This window comes from Oryx dammah, unplaced genomic scaffold, assembly GCF_014754425.2.
Source record: "Oryx dammah isolate SB20612 unplaced genomic scaffold, SCBI_Odam_1.1 HiC_scaffold_9, whole genome shotgun sequence".
NCBI lineage: Eukaryota > Metazoa > Chordata > Mammalia > Artiodactyla > Bovidae > Oryx > Oryx dammah.
In genome coordinates this window covers 18,138,591-18,159,236 of record NW_024070193.1, presented here as the reverse complement: position 1 = coordinate 18,159,236, position 20,646 = coordinate 18,138,591, and the positions used below count along the sequence as shown (strand labels likewise).

Below are 20,646 nucleotides of genomic sequence, written 5' to 3'. Positions count from 1 at the left end.
TATTAGCTGAAATACTCATAAATACACACTTCCCATCACAAAATATCTGGTTACCCAGGAATATATTTTGAATAAGAATATCTGTTTGATACCTTCCATTTAGCAGCAATCTTTTTTCCAGAACAATGAGTTGATAACCTAGATAATCCAAAAGTGACCAGTGATTTATTTGCTATCACACATTCATGGATTTAAACCAGTTTGACGTGTTTCAGATCACTGCAATTATTTTCATAATTATGTTGACAGTGTTACATGTTTCATCCAAAAAGAGTATATTCAAGATGGTTCCTTCATCCTTTTGATACAACACTAGTTGTCTTTGATAATTATTTTGCTTTCTGATATAACAAGATATTTTAGGCTTACCTTGTACATTTTCTGCCCCAGATTGTGAAATCTGCATTTCTTCATCAAGGTCTGGTTTCTTTAAATGGAAATTGAGACACAGAGACCACAATCAGTACCTAAAGGTATTCAGTGATTTGGGATCATCATTGTTTTGCAGAGCACTTCAGTGGAAAGAGCTAGGAAACAGTGTTTTTTTTTTTTTAATGATATAATAAAGCATGTGTTTTCACTGATATTTCCAATTCAAATCCAGAACTACAGGACTTTTTTAAACTTCATCAAGATACTTCATAAGTAACTGTAACTTTTATTAATTTTGTAAGATACTTCATCTTAATATCTGTATTTTCTTTCTCCTATGTAAAATATTCCAGCTGTCAATATCCAGTTATTATATTTTATCCCACAACACATACTCACCAGTATCAAAATAGCACCTGCATTACCACCAACAATATGATTACCAAAACCAGTTTAATATTATTTTGTCTTTTTTGTTTTTTCCTTTGGTCCTTTGTATATAATCCACTGGAGATATACAATCAACTTTGGTTTAGTTAACTATCAGTTCAGTTCAGTCACTCAGTCGTGTCCGACTCTTTGCGACCCCATGAATCGCAGCACGCCAGGCCTCCCTGTCCATCACCATCTCCCGGAGTTCACTCAGACTCCCGTCCATCGAGTCGGTGATGCCATCCAGCCATCTCATCCTCTGTCCCCTTCTCCTCCTGCCCCCAATCCCTCCCAGCATCAGAGTCTTTTCTAATGAGTCAACTCTTCGCATCAGTTGGCCAAAGTACTGGAGCTTCAGCTTTAGCATCATTCCTTCCAAAGAAATCCCAGGGCTGATCTCCTTCAGAATGGACTGGTTGGATCTCCTTGCAGTCCAAGGGACTCTCAAGAGTCTTCTCCAACACCACAGTTCAAAAGCATCAATTCTTCGGCGCTCAGCCTTCTTCACAGTCCAACTTTCACATCCATACATGACCACAGGAAAAACCATAGCCTTGACTAGACGGACCTTAGTCAGCAAAGTAATGTCTCTGCTTTTGAATATGCTATCTAGGTTAGTCATAACTTTTCTTCCAAGGAGTAAGCGTCTTAATTTCATGGCTGCAGTCACCATCTGCAGTGATTTTGAAGCCCCCCCAAAATAAAGTCTGACACTGTTTCCACTGTTTCCCCATCTATTTCCCATGAAGTGATGGGACCGGATGCCATGATCTTCATTTTCTGAATGTTGAACTTTAAGTCAACTTTTTCACTCTCCACTTTCACTTTCCTTAAGAGGCTTTTACAAATTTAATAGACATAACACCCTTCTTTGTGATTGTGCTACCAGTCTCAAATGGTAAAGAATCTGCCTGCAGTGCAGGAGATCTGGGTTCGATCCCTGGTCAGGAAGATCCTCTGGTGGAGGAAATGGCAACCCACTCCAGTATTCTTGCCTGGGAAACTCCATGGACAGAGGAGCCTGGCCTGGCAGGCTACAGTCCATGGGGTCGCAAAGAGTCAGACAAAACTGAGTGACTAACACTTTCACCAATTTCATACATTTAGATTAATTTATTTTATGTTGTTTTTGTTTTTATTATTATTTTTAATTTAATTTTGTTTATAATGAACTAAAATACTTATATTGTCACAAGTCAAATCTATAAATCAAATTATGTTCACAGAAATGTAGCTTCTGTCTCCTTCATACCATATTCTTTCCCAAAGAATAAGTATTTTTGTCTGTTTATTTAACTTTCCATTAAATATATACACTTCCCTGGTGGCTCAGATGGCAAAGAATCCACTTGTACTACAGGAGATCCAGGTTCCATCCCTGGGTTAAGAAGATCCCGTAGAGAAGAGAATGGCTACCCAATCCAGTATTCTTGCCTGGAGAATCCCATGGACAGAGGAGCCTGGTGGGCTACAGTCCTTAGGGTTGCAAAGAGATGGACACAACTGAGTGACTAAGACACACACACACACACACACTCAAATACATGTGCATGCTCTAATTTCTCCCCTTAAAAATACAGTAACATAAATGCATACTTTCTCCACCTCATTTTCTTTTCCACTGATACTACATATACTAGAGATCCTCTATAGAAGATATTCCTCATTTTCTTCTACAGCTGCATGATAATTTATTTTGTAGCATCCACAGTGTCCTGTTGATGAACAGGGAAAAGTTTAGAAATTTCCAGGCTTGTGCTATCACAAATAATGCTGAAATGAAGAGCTTTTCACTTGGGTTCTTTGCATTTTTGCTACTTTAGTGCATTTTGCTACTGTACCTTCTAGAGCTCTAGAAATTAGAACATTAGCTCAAAGGTTATGTACGTATAAATTTGCTGTGTGTGCATAGTCCCTCAGTCATGTCTGACACTTTGTAACCCCATGGACTGTAGCCCACCAGGCTCCTCTGTCCATGGGGATTCTCCAGGCAAGAATACTGGAGTGGGTTTCCGTTCCCTTCTCGAGGGGATCAATCAGACCCAGGGATCGAACCTAGGTCTCTCGCATTGTAGGCAGGTTCTTTGCCATCTGGGCCACCATAATTTTGCTAGATGTTGACAAATTCCCCTCCAAATTATTGGATTACTTTGATTCCTATCAGCAATATATAAGAATATCCACTTTTTCCATAGTGTCACCAATAATGTAGGTTATCAAACTTTTAAATTTTTGCCAATATGACAGGTAAAAATTAGTTTTCACAGTATGTTAATTTGCATTTCTCTTATTATAAATGAAGTGGAGCATTGTTTTACTGTTAAGAACAATTTCATGAGCTATTTAATTTGCTAACCCTTTTTTTCTATAGAGTGGTTGACTTTTTTTGTCTCCATTTTAGAGGTTCTTTATACTTGGTATGTGATAAAAATTGCAATTTTTTTCAATTTTTCTTTTGTGTTTCTATGTTTGGTAAAAATATTACTTTTGTTTGTTTTTGCCATGCTAAGTTCTTTATTTTTACCCTGCTAACCACTCTTTGCCCTTCTGGATTTCATGAACTTTCCACTCACGTTTGCTCCTACTACTCATATGATTTATTTTTTACCATTTAAATCTCTCATGTATTTGAAATCTATCTTAGTATTCATTATGAGGAATATATCCAATTTTATATATTTCACCATAGCTGTTTAGTTTATTCCAATACCCCTTATTAAAAGTTCATAATTTCCCATAGATTTGGTATGCTGCCTTTATAGTATACATAACAACATATAGTGTTGCCATTCACAATGAAGTCCGTGGGTTTTCCATCTTGTTCCATTAATCTGGCCATCTGTCCAGACATCATGATCCCTCTGTTTTAGATAAGCTTTTTTTTTTTTTAATATGTAGTTGGTGTATCCCATTCCCATTGCTCTACTTTTCCAGTGACTTCCTACATATATGATTCTTTTAAATGAAATTTATAATCAGTTTTTCTATTTCCAAGAAAAATAATCTGGTAGTCGTTGGGGGGTGCTGTGTTAAACTTATAAATTAACTTAGGGAAAATTGACCTCTGTATGATGTTTCCTCTGTCTATTCAAGTTTACAATATGACGTTCCATACTTTCAAACTAATTTTTGCGTATTTCTAGACCATTTTATGGGAGAAGGCAATGGCACCCCACTCCAGTACTCTTGCCTGGAAAATCCCATGGACAGAGGAGCCTGGTGGGCTGCAGTCCATGGGGTTGCTAAGAGTCAGACACGACTGAGCGACTTCACTTTCACTTTTCACTGTCATGCATTGGAGAAGGAAATGGCAACCCACTCCAGTGTTCTTGCCTGGAGAACCCCAGGGATGGGGGAGCCTGGTGGGCTGCCATCTATGGGGTCGCATAGAGTCGGACACGACTGAAGCGACTTAGCAGCAGACCATTGTATAGTTTTCTTCATTATGTGTATTAGCCATTCAGTTGTGTCCGACTCTTTGTGACCCCATGGACTGTAGCCCACCAGGCTCCTCTGTCCGTGAAATTCTCACAGGCAAGAACACTGGAGTGGATGGCCATTCCCTTCTCCATTTCTTCATTATATGTTTTGGATATTTCTTTTTAAATTTGTTCCTATTTATTTTAATTTGGGTATAATAAAGTCAGTCTTCTTTTCCATTACATCTACACAATTTCTTTCTCTATATAATAAAGCTATTGTTTTGAATGTTGATTTATAATCTACTACTTTACTCAGTCATTTTATTCCTTGTATTAGCTTTCCACAGATGCATAGGGCTTTTTGGATAAATAAGAATATCATCTGAAAATAGAGATCATTTTTCTTTTTTTCAAATTCTTATGCTTCTAACCGCTTTCTCCTATCTAAGTGCTGCCACCTTCAGAGGCCTCAGAGCTGTGTCCTAGGACACAACTTACTTAAGTGATTTGGTTAATATCGCAACACAATGTAAATAAATAGTGTGTTTATAGTTGCCATGTTTAGTATAAATATGTCCCAAATACTGTCTTCTTATCTATAGGAACATTATTCTGCTCACTTTACTAGAGATTATTTCTTCTAATAACTATAATCCCTTTTTTGGTACTCATATTTAGGTGAAATGAGTTTTTCTATACTTAGTAAAGAGGGTGGGTCGGAATAATAATACATAGTTGGAAAGTAAAATTTAGAAGAAGTGACACTAATAATCAAAGCAACAAAAAATATAAAATATGTAGTGGTAAAATTAACAAAATATGTGCAAGGCCTACACATAGAAAACTACAAACACTGCAGTAGGAAATTACAGAATGCTTGAGTAAATGGAGAGAGATAGCACATTCATGGATTAAGAGACTCAATCTTAATAAGCTACCAATTCTTCCCTAACTGAAAATTCAAAAATGTATGGAGATAAACTAACACACTTATAAATAAACACATGGGTCAAAGAAGAAATATTAAGAAAAACTTAAAAGTATTTTTTAACTAAATGAAAATGAAAACACAATTCATTACAGTTTGTGGGATACGGTGAAAGCAGTACTTAGAAGGAAATTTAGATGAATCCATATAATAGAAAAGAATAAAAGTGTAAATTAATAATCTAAGTTTCCATATTAGAAAACTCTAAAAAAAGAAGACTACACTAAATCAAGCAGGAGAAAAGAATTGCTAACAGAGTAGAAATAGATTTAATTGAAAATAGGAAATCAGTGCTCGCTTCGGCAGCACATATACTAAAATTGGAACCATACAGAGAAGATTAGCATGGCCTCTGCGCAAGTATGACACGCAAATTCGTGAAGCGGTCCATATTTTTTAAAAAGAAAAAAAAATAAGCTTTTATCTAGGTTGAAAGAAAAGGTGACAGCATTCTGCAGTTGAAAAATGGCTATCAGGAAGCTGATAGAAAAGAATGACAAGACAGTACCTGAATTGTTTTAACTGACAAGTCTATATTTCAAAATAAACGTCTATTTACAAAAAAAAAAAAAGAAAAGAAAACAGGAAATCAATAGATAAAGAGCTGTGAAATCAAAACCTGTTTCTCGGGGCTTCTCTGGGGGCTCAGTGGTAAAGAATCCGCCTGCCGATGAAGGAGACGTGGCTTTGATCCTGGTCTAGGATGATCTCACGTGCTGTGGAGCAACGAAGTCCATGTGCCACAACCACTGAGCCTGTGCTCCAGAGCCCGGGGACTGCCGCTCCTGAGCCCACGTGCACAGCTGCTGCAGCCTGAGTGCCCAGAGCCTATGCTTCACAACAAGAGAAGCCACTGCAGTGAGAAGCCAGCACACCGCCACTAGAGAGCAGGCCCCTCACCATGACGAAGGAAAGTCCACGCGGCAACAAAGATCCACAGCAGCCTAAAAAATGAAAAGTAAATAAATAAATTTTTTAAAACCTGCTTTTTTGAAAAGATCAGTAAAATTGATAAGCTTCCAGAGAAAGAGGACACAAATTACCAATGTCAGAAATGAGCTATACAAAGTATCAATGTCACTACAAAACCCATGGACATTAATGGATAATAAAGGAATATGCTGAACAGCTAACTGTATTCTCACATATCTGACAACCTAGATGAAATGGACCAATTCCTTGAAGACCAAAACTCAAACAAGAATAAATAGACAATGTGAATAGGCCTATATTTATTATAGATATTTAATCAATAATTAATAATATTTTAAGACAGAAATCACCAGGCCAAGATGGCCTCACTGGTGATATCTACCACACATTGATGGAAGAAATCATATCAACTTTTAAAAAATCTTTTTCAGAGGATAGAAGCAGAGAGGAACTGGCACAACAGGAACTCTTACTCATTGCTGGTAGAATGCAAATGGTACAGTCACTTTGGAAGGTAGTTTGGTGATGTCTCACAAACTAAATATACTCTTACCATGTGTGTGTGATGGTTGCTCAGTTGTGTCTGCCTCTTTGAGACCCCTTGGACTGTAGCCCCCCAGGCTCCTTTGTCCATAGTGTTCTCCAGGCAAGAATACTGCAGTGAGTTGCCATTTCCTTCTTCAAGGGATCTTCCTAAACCAGGGATTGAACCCGAGTCTCCTGCATTGCAGGCAGATTTTTTTACCATCTGAGCCACCAGAGCAGGTACTGTCAATATACTCATACCATACAATTGAGTATTCACATTCTTTGGTATTTACCCAAAAGCAGTTGAAAACTTATGCCCACAAAAAAACTTGCAATGGATGTTAACAGAAGCTTTACTCATGATTGTCAAAGCCTGGTGGAGAAAGCAATGGCACCCCACTCCAGTACTCTTGCCTGGAAAATCCCATGGACAGAGGAGCCTGGTAGGCTGCAGTCCATGGGGTCACTAAGAGTCGGACACGACTGAGCAACTTCACTTTCACTTTTCACTTTCATGTATTGGAGAAGGAGATGGCAACCCACTCCAGTGTTCTTGCCTGGAGAATCCCAGGGACAGAGGAGCCTGGTGGGCTGCTGTCTATGGGGTTGCACAGAGTCGGACACGACTAAAGCAACTTAGCAGCAGCAGCAGCAGTCAAAGCCTGAGGGTAACCAAGATGCCCTTCAGCAGGTGAATGAATAAATAAACTGTGGTACATCTAGATGTGATTGTGTGCTCAATAGCTTAGTGGTGTCTGACTTTTTGCAACTCCATAGACTGTAGCCCGCCAGCTCCATTGTCCATGGAATTTTCCAGGCAAGAATACTGGAGCAGGTTGCCATTTCCTACTCCAGGAGATCTTTCCAACCCAGGGACTAAACCCATATCTTTTGTGTCTCCTGCATTGGCAGGTGGATTCTTTTACCACTGAGCCACTTGGGAAGCCCCTGTATCTACATGAGAGAGTATTAGTCAATGCTAAAAAGAAATAAGCTATGAAGCCATGAAAGAAATACAGAAGAAAATTAGATGCATATAAGTAAGTGAAAAAATTCCATTTCTAAATGCTACATATTGTATGATTCCAATCTGAAAAAGCTATATACTGTAAAATTATTAGCATTTTAGAAAAAATTATGGGGACACTAAAAATTCAGTCCTTGCCAGAAGCTGGGATTTAGGAAGAAAGATTATGAATAGGGGGAGCACAGAGGATTTTTAGGACTGAAAAAATACTGTGTATGTAACTATAATGATGGTGCATGTCATCACATTTGTCCAAAGCTATGGAATGTATAAACACCAAGAGTGAACCCTGAGGTATACTGTGGACTCAAGGTGATTATGATACATCAGGGTAAGTTCATCAGTTGTAACAAATGCCCCACTCTGGTGGGGGATATTGATAATAGGGCAGGCTTAGCATATGTGAGGCATAGAGGGTATGGGAAAGCCCAGTGAATTCTGCTCAGTATTGCTGTGAACCTAAAACTGCTCTTAAAAAACCAGTCTTTAAAAAATTTGTATGGAAATCCAAGGACCTCAAATAGTGAAAACTACTTTTCAAAAATCAAAGTTGGAGGATTTAAACTATTTGATTTCAAGGTTTATTATAAAGCTATAGTAATCAAAGTAGTTCCAAATAGGAAAAGGAGTATGTCAAGGCTGTATATTGTCACCCTACTTATTTAACTTATATGCAGAGTACATCATGAGAAATGCTGAGCTGTAGGAAGCACAAGCTGGAATCAAGATTGCCGGGGAAAATATCAATCACCTCAGATATGCAGATGACACCACCCTTATGGCAGAAAGTGAAAAAGAACTAAAGAGCCTCTTGATGAAAGTGAAAGAGGAGAGTGAAAAAGTTGGCTTGAAGTTCAACATTCAGAAAACTAAGATCCAGTCCCATCACTTCATGGCAAATAGATGGAGAAATACTTTGACTACCTGATGCGAACAGCTGACTCATTGGAAAAGACCCTGATGCTCGGAAAGATTGAAGGCAGGAGGAGAAAGGGATAACAGAGGATGAGATGGTTGGATGGCATCACTGACTCAATGGACATGGGTTTAGGTGGACTCAGGGAGTTGGTGATGGACAGAGAGGCCTGGCGTGCTGCAGTTCATGGGGTTACAAAGAGTCGGACACAACTGAGTGACTGAACTGAACTGAACTGAATCAAGAGAGTGTAGTATGATATAAAGATAAACATATAGATCAATGGAAGAGTCGACAAATTGACCCACATAAATCTGATCAACATATTTTTGACAAAGATTACAAGACAATTCAATAGTGTACTTATAGTTCTTTCTAGGGAGATGGCAACCCACTCCAGTATTCTTGCCTGGAGAATCCCAGGGACAGAGGAGCCTGGTGGGCTACTGTCTATGGGGTTGCACAGCGTCAGACATGACTGAAGTGACTTAGCAGCAGCAGTAGCAATAAATGGAGCTAGAACTGGATCTCTGTATAGGAAAAGAAGAAAACAGAAGATGAACTTCAATCCCCACTTCTCACCATATGCCAAAATAAACTCAAAAATGTCATAAACTGTAATTTTAAAGTTTAAACTAGGAAACTTAAATAAGAAAAAATCTTTATTTTTTGGATCAGATGTGTCTGTCACTAATTAAACACAAAAATATCTCATTATAAAAAATGATAAATTGGACTTCACAAAAGGAAAACCTTCCATCCTTCAAAACATATAATGAAGAAAGCGAAACTACCAGCCACAGACTAACAAAATATTCAAATAAAAAAAATCTAAATAAATATATCTGAAAAGATCTAGTATCAAGAATTTATAAGGAATACTTTAGCATTCAATAATAATAAGACTAGCAGTCAATAAAAATAAGGTTGATTTCATTAAAGAACTCAGTGAGGCCACTACTCTATACCCCTTATGAATTGATATCTGTTATCTTGAGTCCATGGAGAAGGCAATGGCAACCCAGTGTTCTTGCCTGGAGAATCCCAGGGACGGGGGAGCCTGGTGGGCTGCCGTCTATGGGGTCGCACAGAGTCAGACATGACTGAAGTGACTTAGCAGCAGCAGCAGCAGCATCCTGAGTCCAGGTGGTGCAGGGGTAAAAGAATCTGCCTACAATGCAGGAGACACAGGTTTGATCCCTGGTTTGGTAAGATCACCTGGAGTAGGAAATAGCAACCCACTCTAGTATTCTTGCCTGGGAAATTCCATGGACAGAGAAGGCCGGCAGGCTACAGTTCATGGGGTCACAAAGAGTCAGACACAACTGAGCATGCGCACATGTATTCCGAGTCCAAACCTGATCCCATGACCAGAGCTTAGCAGGACTTCTGACTGCTTGACACTGGTAGAGGCAAAAGCATCCCGTTTCGGGAATATTGCTTAATTCATTTCAGTTCAACCTTTCATGCACAACGCAGAACAAATTAAAACACAGAGAGCAGGTTCTTCATCAAGTTTACAGCCCAGGTTGTAAGAACTGTTTTGAGTCTGGTTTGTTAATAACACTTGTCAACTACAAGTCTGCATGTAAGACAGCAAAGTGAAAAAAGGAAAAGGAATATATAATACAGGGCTCAACAGCTAACACAGTTGTAGAAATTCAACTGAAAATTAATTTAATCACAGTTGTGATAGAACTATATCGAGGGATGAATTGAAATACTCTATTTTCCGGAAGCTAGGATGTTAGAGAGAAATTAAGAATTAAGTCAGAAATCACATCTTATAAAATGTACATTGACTCATATTCAATAAACTGTCACAATGAACACCAGACTCCTATATACAAGATTAGACCACAGATAAACTGATGCAAGGATAATTCTGCATGGTCTCAAGGTTTCTAAAAAATAAAATCATTGATATTCCATAAGCGAGGTCTGACCAATCTGTGCTAAAATCATCATAAATTTTATAATACCCTTTTCCTACCTCCTATTGAGACTCATATTTGTTCTGCATAATGTGGGGTCTCCTTTGCTGCAGCAAATAATAAAACTAACTGCTGATTTCAGGTGTGTTCCTAACGGTCTCTTGCTGATATGGAAAGAAGAATGGGAAGACAGAAAGAATAGAGTATGCGGTGACAGATTCTTATCCTCCATAGTTGGAAGTGAATAGATGATGCATAAGATGTATAAACCAAGAAGCAACAGTAAAAGCATGCTACTTAAACATAGGGAGATAAGCATCAAAAGAATCACCTAAGGAAACTGAAAGTGGTTGCCTTACAGAATAAGTTAGAAGACTGTCCTTTTGTTTATAATCTTGCACAACTATTTGAATCTTTAAGCTATTTGCACATATAACTTTGATGATAATGAAATTAATTTGAAAATAATAAACTAGACAGATATTTCAGGACAAAAGAAGAATGAAAAGCCATATTCTATTGTTTATCTGAATTTATAGACTAATATTCCTACCCACTTTTAATGTATTCATTCGACAAATACCTATTAATATTTATTGAACACCACTAGGTACCAGACATAATTCTAGGTAATGGGGATACACTAGAGAAAAGGAGACAAAAAAAAAAAACCCTGCCCCAGAGCCTACTGATTTTAATTTTAATTATACATAGAGAACAGGGAAGGAAATTTCTAAAATGAATCTGAAGCATCTTGTAGTAACAGAATGTAAAAAAGTACTCCAAAAAGAATTCCAGTAATGGGTGCATGACAAAGAGATACAGAAGTCAACTGAAAGAGCTCACAATGGTCAAAGATACAACAATTTTAGCAATAAAATAAAGGAATATTAGATTAGCCCAAAGTATACATTAAATACATATGAGTCCATATTGATAGAAGGAGAGCAAGAGGAAAGAAAGAACAAATTTCCCAAGAAAAAGAATTTTAAATAATTTATATAGCTACTCCATGTGAGCTGTGTGTAGTGACTTACTTCCTAAAGGTACATTATGGAAAGAAGGACAAAAGAATAACTTTATAGTGGAGAAACCTGACAAACACTACCTCAGCTAAGTAATCAAGGTCAACATCAATAATGATAAAGTCATGTTCATAATATTTACTTGGCATGATGGATGAAAATGAAACTTTACTTTTGTGGTCTTCCAACCAAAAACTCTTAACTCCAGGCTAATCATGAGGAAAAACATCAACATATCCCAGTTGAAGGACATTCTACAAAATATTATCAGTAATCCTCAAAACTGTCAAGGTCAACAGAAATAAGGAAAAACTGGGAAACTGTTACACCCAAGAGTGGCCTAAAGATAGATAATTAAATATCATATAATATCCTGAATGAGATTCCAGACAGAGGAGGGACATTAGATAAAAACTAATGAAACCTGAATAAAGTATGAACTTTATTACAAATAGTATATCAGTGTTAGTTTATTAATTATAACATATACGCCATACTAATGTAAGATGCTAATAACAGAGGAGACTGGAAACAGGGTACATGGACACGCTGTACTATCTGCATTTTTCTGTAAATCTAAAACTACTCTTTAATAAATAAAGCTTATTTTCAAAATTTTGAACAAATGAAAAATATATATATATAGTCAGATTGGCAATTTAGCGATTAGGGTCTACTCTGCTCTTCAATGGAGAAGGCAATGGCACCCCACTGCAGTACTCTTTGCCTGAAAAATCCCATGGACGGAGGAGCCTGATGGGCTGCAGTCCACGGGGTCGCTAAGAGTCAGACACGACTGAGCGACTTCACTTTACTTTTCACTTTCCTGCATTGGAGAAGGAAATGGCAACCCACTCCAGTGTTCTTGCCTGGAGAATCCCAGGGATGGGGGAGCCTGGTGGGCTGCTGTCTATGGGGTCGCACAGAGTCAGACACAACTGAAGCTACTTAGCAGCAGTAGCCGCTGCTCTTCAAAAATAACAATTATCTACTAATTAGCTAAGTCTCTTCATCATGTGCTTTATTGAACAGACTGTCTAAAAGCGGGGATGACCCAGAGAGATGTTATGGGGAGGGAGGGGGAAGGGGGGTTCATGTTTGGGAACGCATGTACACCTGTGGTGGATTCATGTCAATGTATGGCAAAACCAATACAGTATTGTAAAGTAAAATAAAGTAAAAATAAAAATTAAAAAAAATAAAAGCCAAGATTATGAATTCCAAATTGAATATTCTAGAAAAATGTGTAAAATGGACATATGCTTAAATATCAAAAGAACCTCTCTCTAGGGTGAAACCACAGGTGAACTTTCGGTTGCTTTCTGTATTTTCCAAGTTACCTACAATGAGCATGTAATGCACACAGAATTTCAAAACAATTAGCAACAAAATAAAGGAATATTAGATAAGCCCAAAGTATACATTAAATACATATGACTCCTTATTGACAGAAGGAGAGCAAGAGGAAAGAAAGAACAAATTTTCCAAGAAAAAGAATTTCAAATAATTTATATAGCTACTCCACACTTTAAAATAACAATAAAAATAATAATAAAATAATATTATTTTTGTAATAATATAATTTTATAATATTATTAACAAAATAATAATAAAAAGTGTGATTTTGTAAAATTTACAGTTAATAATTTACATTCATGTGCTGCAGAAGGCATCTTAGAGGAAGAGAAAGAATATTCTATAAATACTGTATGCCAGCCACTGGGCTGGGCACCTAACATGCATTATTTCGTTTAGGTGTGTAAAATAAGAATGTCCTTGAATTGAATCACATTTGGAGAGTAATTTTATTTTTCTGAAGCCGTTGTAACTTTAAGGCAAAAATGCTAAAGCATGCTTTTTAGAATTCCAGTCAGACATTTTTTGCTCTTACGCTAAAAGCACAATTAGTTACCCACCACCTAACATGCCATCTATTTTTTTTTTCGTCACACATTTTTATTTGATCCACTTCTGAAGAGAAGCCAATACACCATGTCCTGCTGATGTATAAATCTCTTAAACTAATTTTATGCTTCATTGTAAAATAATTGATTTGTGATTCACAGGACATTAATTAACTCATATAAGCCTTTAATAGTAAGTAAATAATTAAGTTTCGAAAACGATAGCACGTAATTGTGTTTAAAGGGACTCTTTTCCACAGTTTGGTTTTGTTTGTTTGCTTTTTATGTCACATAAAATAAAGATGGAGAAAAATTTTAATCACACTGATCACAGAGTTAGAATTGCAAATTTCATATCTGTGTCAATATCTCTACATAGGGCTCCATTTTCTGTGAAAGCATATATTGCAATCAAAACTATAATCAATAACAAGTATATATTGTTTTTGCAAGAGAGTGCACAAAGCGGATGCTCAGTAAATTTACGTATTTGTGGATTTTTTCTACAAAGATTTCCAACATACTTGAAAAACTGTTTTTTCTTCTAACATCTTTTTCTGGAGGTGATTGCTAAATTTCATAAAGTGACAATAATGTAATTATTGAATGCTGGCTCAGTATTTTGTTATATTAATACATAGTCTAACCTAATCCTTACAATAATCTGTTATATACATGCTATTATCCCCAGTTTAAAAGGAATTTGTCTAAAGTCACATGGCAGTAGGTAGAAAAGCCATGTTTCAAACCTATGAAACAAGGAAGAACTTATTCCAAAGTCCAAAGTCTTAACCATCCTGCTGACTGCGCCTTAGCAGCAGGGTCTGCCTTTAACAAGGAGTTAGATTTGGTTCCCCCCTACTTTTCAGCTCCCACTGGTTAGTTGAACTTGCCCTGGTTCTGTCCCACTGTGTCTAAACTACCCTCATCTCTCACCTAGACTTCTGCAGTAGACTCCTATCTATGAGTCTCAAGGTCTTCCTCTTTCTTTACATCCCTTTCCTCCACCTACTCCCCTGGCCTCAATCCATTCTCCACACTGTAACCACAATGATCTTCTCAAACTATGTGGCCTATAAGCCACAATCTGTTTGCCAAATGACTATCCACCTTCATATTGCACGATGCTACCCTTCATCCTACATAATGCTACCCTTCATCCTGGGGGCTCTTGCCACACAGGTCTTCGTCAAACATGAAAATGTACTATACTCTCTCTTACCACGGGCCATTGTATATGCTGTTCCCTCTTCCAGGATCACTCTTTGCCTAGTTAACTCCTACTTACCTTTCACATAACAACTCATAATCATGGCATTGGGAAGCCTTCCTTGACCTCCATATGAAGATGTTACTCCTCCTATTAAAAGCACTCTGGCAACGTGCAGCTCAGTCCTTTTACATACTGCCACTACAACGATATGCTTGTTTTTGTGATTACTTGGTTAGTGTCTGTTAAAGTCCCTAGGCCCTATCTTACACTAGGTAAGCAGGTGAGGGCAAAGACAACTGTGTTTGCTCTTGCACACACAGTTTCAACATCCAAAAAATGCCAACAAACGCCAACAAACGAGCAACTATTACCACTCTCTACTACCATCATCTTCTAGGGACTACAATCCTTCTCCTATAGGAAGAATCTTCTGTGCGTCTCAGTCAGGTCAAAGATGGGGGTAAAAAATAGGGCAAGGTAGGGAGAGAAATAAAACGGTAGTAGTGGCTGCAGAATATACCCCCTGGGATCCATGGACAAGAATTTCAACAGCTACTTTAAATTCTAGGCGTTAGTTTCAAATGTATATCTTTAGCCTTCAACCTGTACTACAAATTTCAATGTCTATTCCACTTGAATTTCTTTTTTTTCTTCCAGTTTTATTGAGATATGATAGACATTCAGCACTAAGGTGTGCAGCATAATGACGTGACATATATATCATGAAATGATTACCACAGTAAGCTTAGCAAACACTGATCATCTCATATAGACACAAAATTTTTAAAATAGAAAAAAAAATTTCCTTCTGATGAGAACTCTTGGCAACTTTCATATATAATATACAGCAGCACTAATTACATTTATCATGTTGTACACTACAATCCTAGGCTTACTTATCTCATACCTGGAAATTTGTACCTTTTGACCACCTTCATCTAATTCTCCCCTCCTCAACTTTGCCTCTAATCTCTCTTTCTATGAGTTTGCAGGTTTTTTGAAATATAATTGACCTATAATACTACATTAGTTCCTGATATATAGTGATTCAACATTTTAGTGTATTTCAAAATGATCACCATGATAAGTCTAGTTACCATCTGTCACCATACAAAGATATTATATAATCATGGACTCCACACACTGTACATTTCATGCCTGTGACTCCTTTATTTTGTAAGTGAGAGTGTGTACCACTTTTTCTAAAAGGCATTTCAAATATAACATGTCCCAACTTGAGCTACTTTAATTTCCCCTACAAACTCTCCCTAGTTTTCCCCCACCACAATAAATGGCATCACCATGCATCCAAATGCTTGGACCAAATACCTAGGAATCATGCCTGTTTCTCCTCTTTTTCATGTACCCTACATATAAATTCAAATCTACCCCCTGTTCAAAACCCTCCAATAGCTCCCCATAATACTTAGAATAAAATCCAAAATCTTTATTTCACCTTAAGGCTCTTCATAATGTGGTCATCCATCACCTTTCTGATCTCAGTTGCTCTCTTTCTCACAAGAGTTAGCATCACTGGCTCCCTGCCTGTTCCTCAAAGATGCACATGACCATCTCAGAATCTCTGTTCGTGTTTCTCTGGGCCTGAAAGTCTTTTACCGCAGATATCTGCCCAGCTAACTTCCTCCAAGGCACTATTCACATATTCCCTTATTGAGAATTCCTTCCTCATTACCATCTCTACATAACTCCCACTATTGCTCTATAGCTGTTTATCTCTTTTTCTTTCTTGATAGAACTTATCCCTACTGACATTAAATTATATAATTACTTATATGTTTATTCATTGTGACTCCACACTATATTGTAAACCCCTCAAAGGTTATCTATCCTGTCAAGTGTCCTGAAGGTTAATAATTATCCTATGAATGAATGAACATAATATTCAATGTTCAACTACTTTGAATTATGTAACAGTTTGGATTTTTCATGTTGACTAGATTTTGAATATGAAATAAATGAACTATTTCATAACTAGTGTTAAAAAGGACAGCAATGCAGAATGCAATCTTTTAATGGATATCTAAGAATGATTATAAACTTGTACAAAGCAGTTGGTTAAAAAAAAAAAAAGCTTAATTGTTTCTTAATTGGTTTAAAAACTTCAGAGTCAGAAAAGTTGTTTCCTTTATTGTTTGTCTTTAGCTCGCCTCTATAAAGTCTGTCATCAACCTCTACTCATGACAGTATCTGGCAAAAATACTGTGTGTTTGTGAAAAGACTACATAACTTATAAGGAAAAGACAATGACATTCAAGGCAGTAAAGTCATTAAGTGACTCACCCTGTGATTACTCAGTAAGTAAAGCTTAAGAGATGTGGAAAGCTCACTATTGTTTTTTTTTTTTTCTTTATGTTATCCTAACATTAACACCAAAAATAACAAATTTCTGATTCAAGCAAAAAAAAAAAAAAAAGATTACAGGCAAATTAAGACCACAGTTTCTATTTTAAATAATAGATATTTCACCCTAAAATTTCCAGCATGAAGGAAGAGAACTAAGAGAACTCTTTGTTTTATTCAAGTATAGTTGATTTACAATGGTGTGTTAATTTCTGCTGTACAGCAAAGGGATTCAGTTATATATATATATAATTTGTATATATAACTGAATACATATATATGCATTCTTTTTCATGTTTTTTTCCATTATGGTTTATTATAGGGTATTAAATACAGCTCACTATGCTATACTGGTGGACCTTGTTTATCCATTCTATACATAATAGTTGGCATCTGCTAATCCCAAACTCATCCATTCCTCCTCCAACCACCTTCTCCCTTGGCAACCACCAGTCTGTGCTCTATGTCTATGAGTCTGTTTCTGTGTGGTAGATAAGTTCATTTGTATCATATGTTACAATCCACATATAAGTGATACCATATGGTATATGTCTTTCTCTCTCTGAATTACTACACTTAGTATGAAAATCTCTAGGTCCATCCATGTTTTGTAAATGGTATTGTTTCATTGTTTCTTATGACCGAGTGGGATTCTATTGTTTATATGTACATCTTTATCCATTCTTCTGTCAATAGATGTTTAGGTTGTGTCCATGTCTTGGCTACTGTGAATCGTGCTACTGTGAACACAGTGACCCATATGTATGCACACGTCTTTTTGAATTGCAGCTTTCTCCATATATATGTCCAGGAGTGGGGTTACTGAATCATATGGAAATTGTATTTTCAGTTTTTTGAGGGACCTCCTTACTGTTTTTCATGTGGCTGCACCAATTTATTTTCCTACCAACAGTATAGGAGGGTTCCCTTTTCTCCACACCCTCTCCAGCATTTGCTATTTGTAAGTATTTTGGTGATGTCCATTCTGACTGGTGTGAAGTGGTACCTCACTGTAATTTTGGTTTGCATTTCTAACAGAACTCTTCAAAGGACTCATATCCACTTAATTAAGCAGGTCAGAAAAGCCAGGAGTCAGCCTGCACACTCCACTTGCCCATGCTCCACACCATCCTTTTTCACTCCCCATCATCCAATCAATCAAGTCTATCAGTTTTATATACTAAATGTGTCTCAAAGTCATCAGTTTATTGCTTTAGGTAGCCACTTTCCTAACCCTCTTACTTGGATTACAAAACAGCTTCCTGAAAGTTCTCCCCCATTCACATTTTTTTCCTTCAGATCCTTTCTCCAGTCTATAGTAAAGAGATTCCTTGAAAATACACAGTGGCTTCTCTCTGCCCTTAGGATGGTCTTAACATGAGCTAACAGATGTATGTATTTTGGCCTCTACCTAATTCCCCAACCTCATCTTATACCACTCTTCCCTTAATCCTTTCCATTTAAAACAAATCATTCTCCTTTTTGTTCCTTAGAAGTGCAGACCTTTTTTTTTTTTTTTTTTTTGCCTCAGTTCCTTCTCACAAGCATCATTCTGATTTCAGATTAAACTTTGCTTCCTTGAAGGAAGTCTGCCAGTGCCTCCATATTACAAGAGGTTCTCCTATTAAAAATCTTCATAGCTCTCTGTAATTTCTGTCCCAACATCTGTCATAATTTTACACTTAATTTACTTATTTAATATTTCCCTTCTACATCATACTGTAAGCTCCTTGAAAGCAAAAACAATGGTAGTGTTGCTCACTATTTTATTCCAACACTTAGCATAAAACCCAGTATATCATGGAAACTCTGAATATTTGTCACATAATAACAGCCTGAGATGAGGAGAAATGGTCAAATGCTGCCATATGCAATTTAGGTTACATTTAAGAGCATTTTCCAAGCACCAATGAACACTGCAATGGGGCTCCAAAAAAAGGCTGAAGAATCATCACCTGTGGAGACTTTAAAACAGGATATATTTATATCTGTCTAGAACTGCACTGCTCAGTATGGTAGCCACTAGCCACATGGAGCTATTTGAGTTCTTAAAATCTGACTAGTCCTAATTGAGATGTGGTATAAGTATAAAATGCACCACAGGTTTCAGAGACCTGGAAAAAAAAAAGTAAAATATCTGATCAATACTTTTTATATTGACTACATGTTGAAATAATATTTTGGTAATATTGGGTTAAAAATACACTGTTAAACTTAGTTTTACTTCTTCTTACCTTTTTTAATGTGACTACTAGGAAATTTAAAATATATTGTATTTCTATGGGCTGTGATGGCCTATATATTTCAGGATGATACTGCCTGAAGATAAGCATGACACAGTGAGACAAACTGTTCACATGGATTTAAATACTGTAAGAAGTCATGAAGAATCCCCTTCTGTTAGCACTGTTTTTCTATCTCCCGATACTCCCCAGCCCCACTTGACGGTGCCTGTGCTACTTCACCACATGTCCAAATATTTGTTCAACATATTTCCCCACTTGGTCAAACAATACTTAACAGGCTGAATTTCAAACCCCTTCTCATGCTTTTATTTAATCAGTATCCTAAAGGCTGACATAAAGTGTGCAAAATTTAGCTTTCTTATAATACTTTACTGGATTCTAAATTCTAGTTTGTTGACAGAGACAATAAACAGATTCTAGCTTGTCTAGTTTGGGACAGTTTGGCATGATGAGTCATTTCTATCCAAAGTGGAGCCAAACAGTGAAAGAATTGTTTAGAATTGCAGACATAGGGTTTTATAGATTCTCTTTCTACCGCTGAAATTTACACCCCTCCTCAGAATTTTCTTTGTATTCCTACTACAGTTTGCCCATGTCAGTTTTACATGTTGTCTTCTTCCTCTGAAGATCTTGAGACAAGTGAATGTATGGATTTATCTTTGTATCCCTAGCCTGTAACCTAACACAGTGCCTGGCACAAAGTAGGCACTCAATAAATCTTTTCTAGAATGTGTTGAATGAGGGAAAACACTCTGATCACTCCTTGACTCTAATGTCAACACTTATTACAGATTCAATTTATGAGTTTGTACTTAATGAACAATCATCCAGGGGTTATTTTAGGAGCATTTAATGAGTGTGTGTTTGGAGTGCTATATCAAAGGTAGAGTCTTAAAACTTCCCTATAATGCCAAGCACTTTGCTTTAAGCATTTCACAGGTTCCATACACATTAACTGAATAACAAACTGTAATTCTTAGACCAAGTATGAATCCCAGTCACAGGGGAAGGACCTGACCAGGGATTGTTCTTAGCATTCCTGATCTCTTAAGGAACAGGCTAAGCTTATGCATAAAATTATTATTCACACAGCTTAGTGAGTATACCAGCAAAATTATAAGCTAAGTTTGGGATAAGCTGCTACCACTGAAATATGAAGGCTGAATGATTCCTTCTGAACAGAAATGCTACAGGGCATAAAGATGATTGAAAAACTACATCAAGAGTATGTACTAAAAATTTATCTTAGGCAATTAGGTCTAGGTGAGTAGAGCAACAGAGTAGTTGCATGTACATGATGGACTAATATATACAACCTTCACATTTGACCAGGAGCAATCAAGCT

The 20,646-nt window shown here is 36.9% G+C and overlaps 1 non-coding gene across 1 annotated transcript; it reads left to right on the top strand.

Moving 5' to 3' along the window:
* The first annotated feature begins 5,504 nt into the window (after positions 1–5,504).
* On the top strand, positions 5,505–5,611 carry LOC120868488. The gene has a single exon (XR_005722232.1). It is a non-coding gene; the product is annotated as a U6 spliceosomal RNA (small nuclear RNA).
* Positions 5,612–20,646: the final 15,035 nt, after the last annotated feature.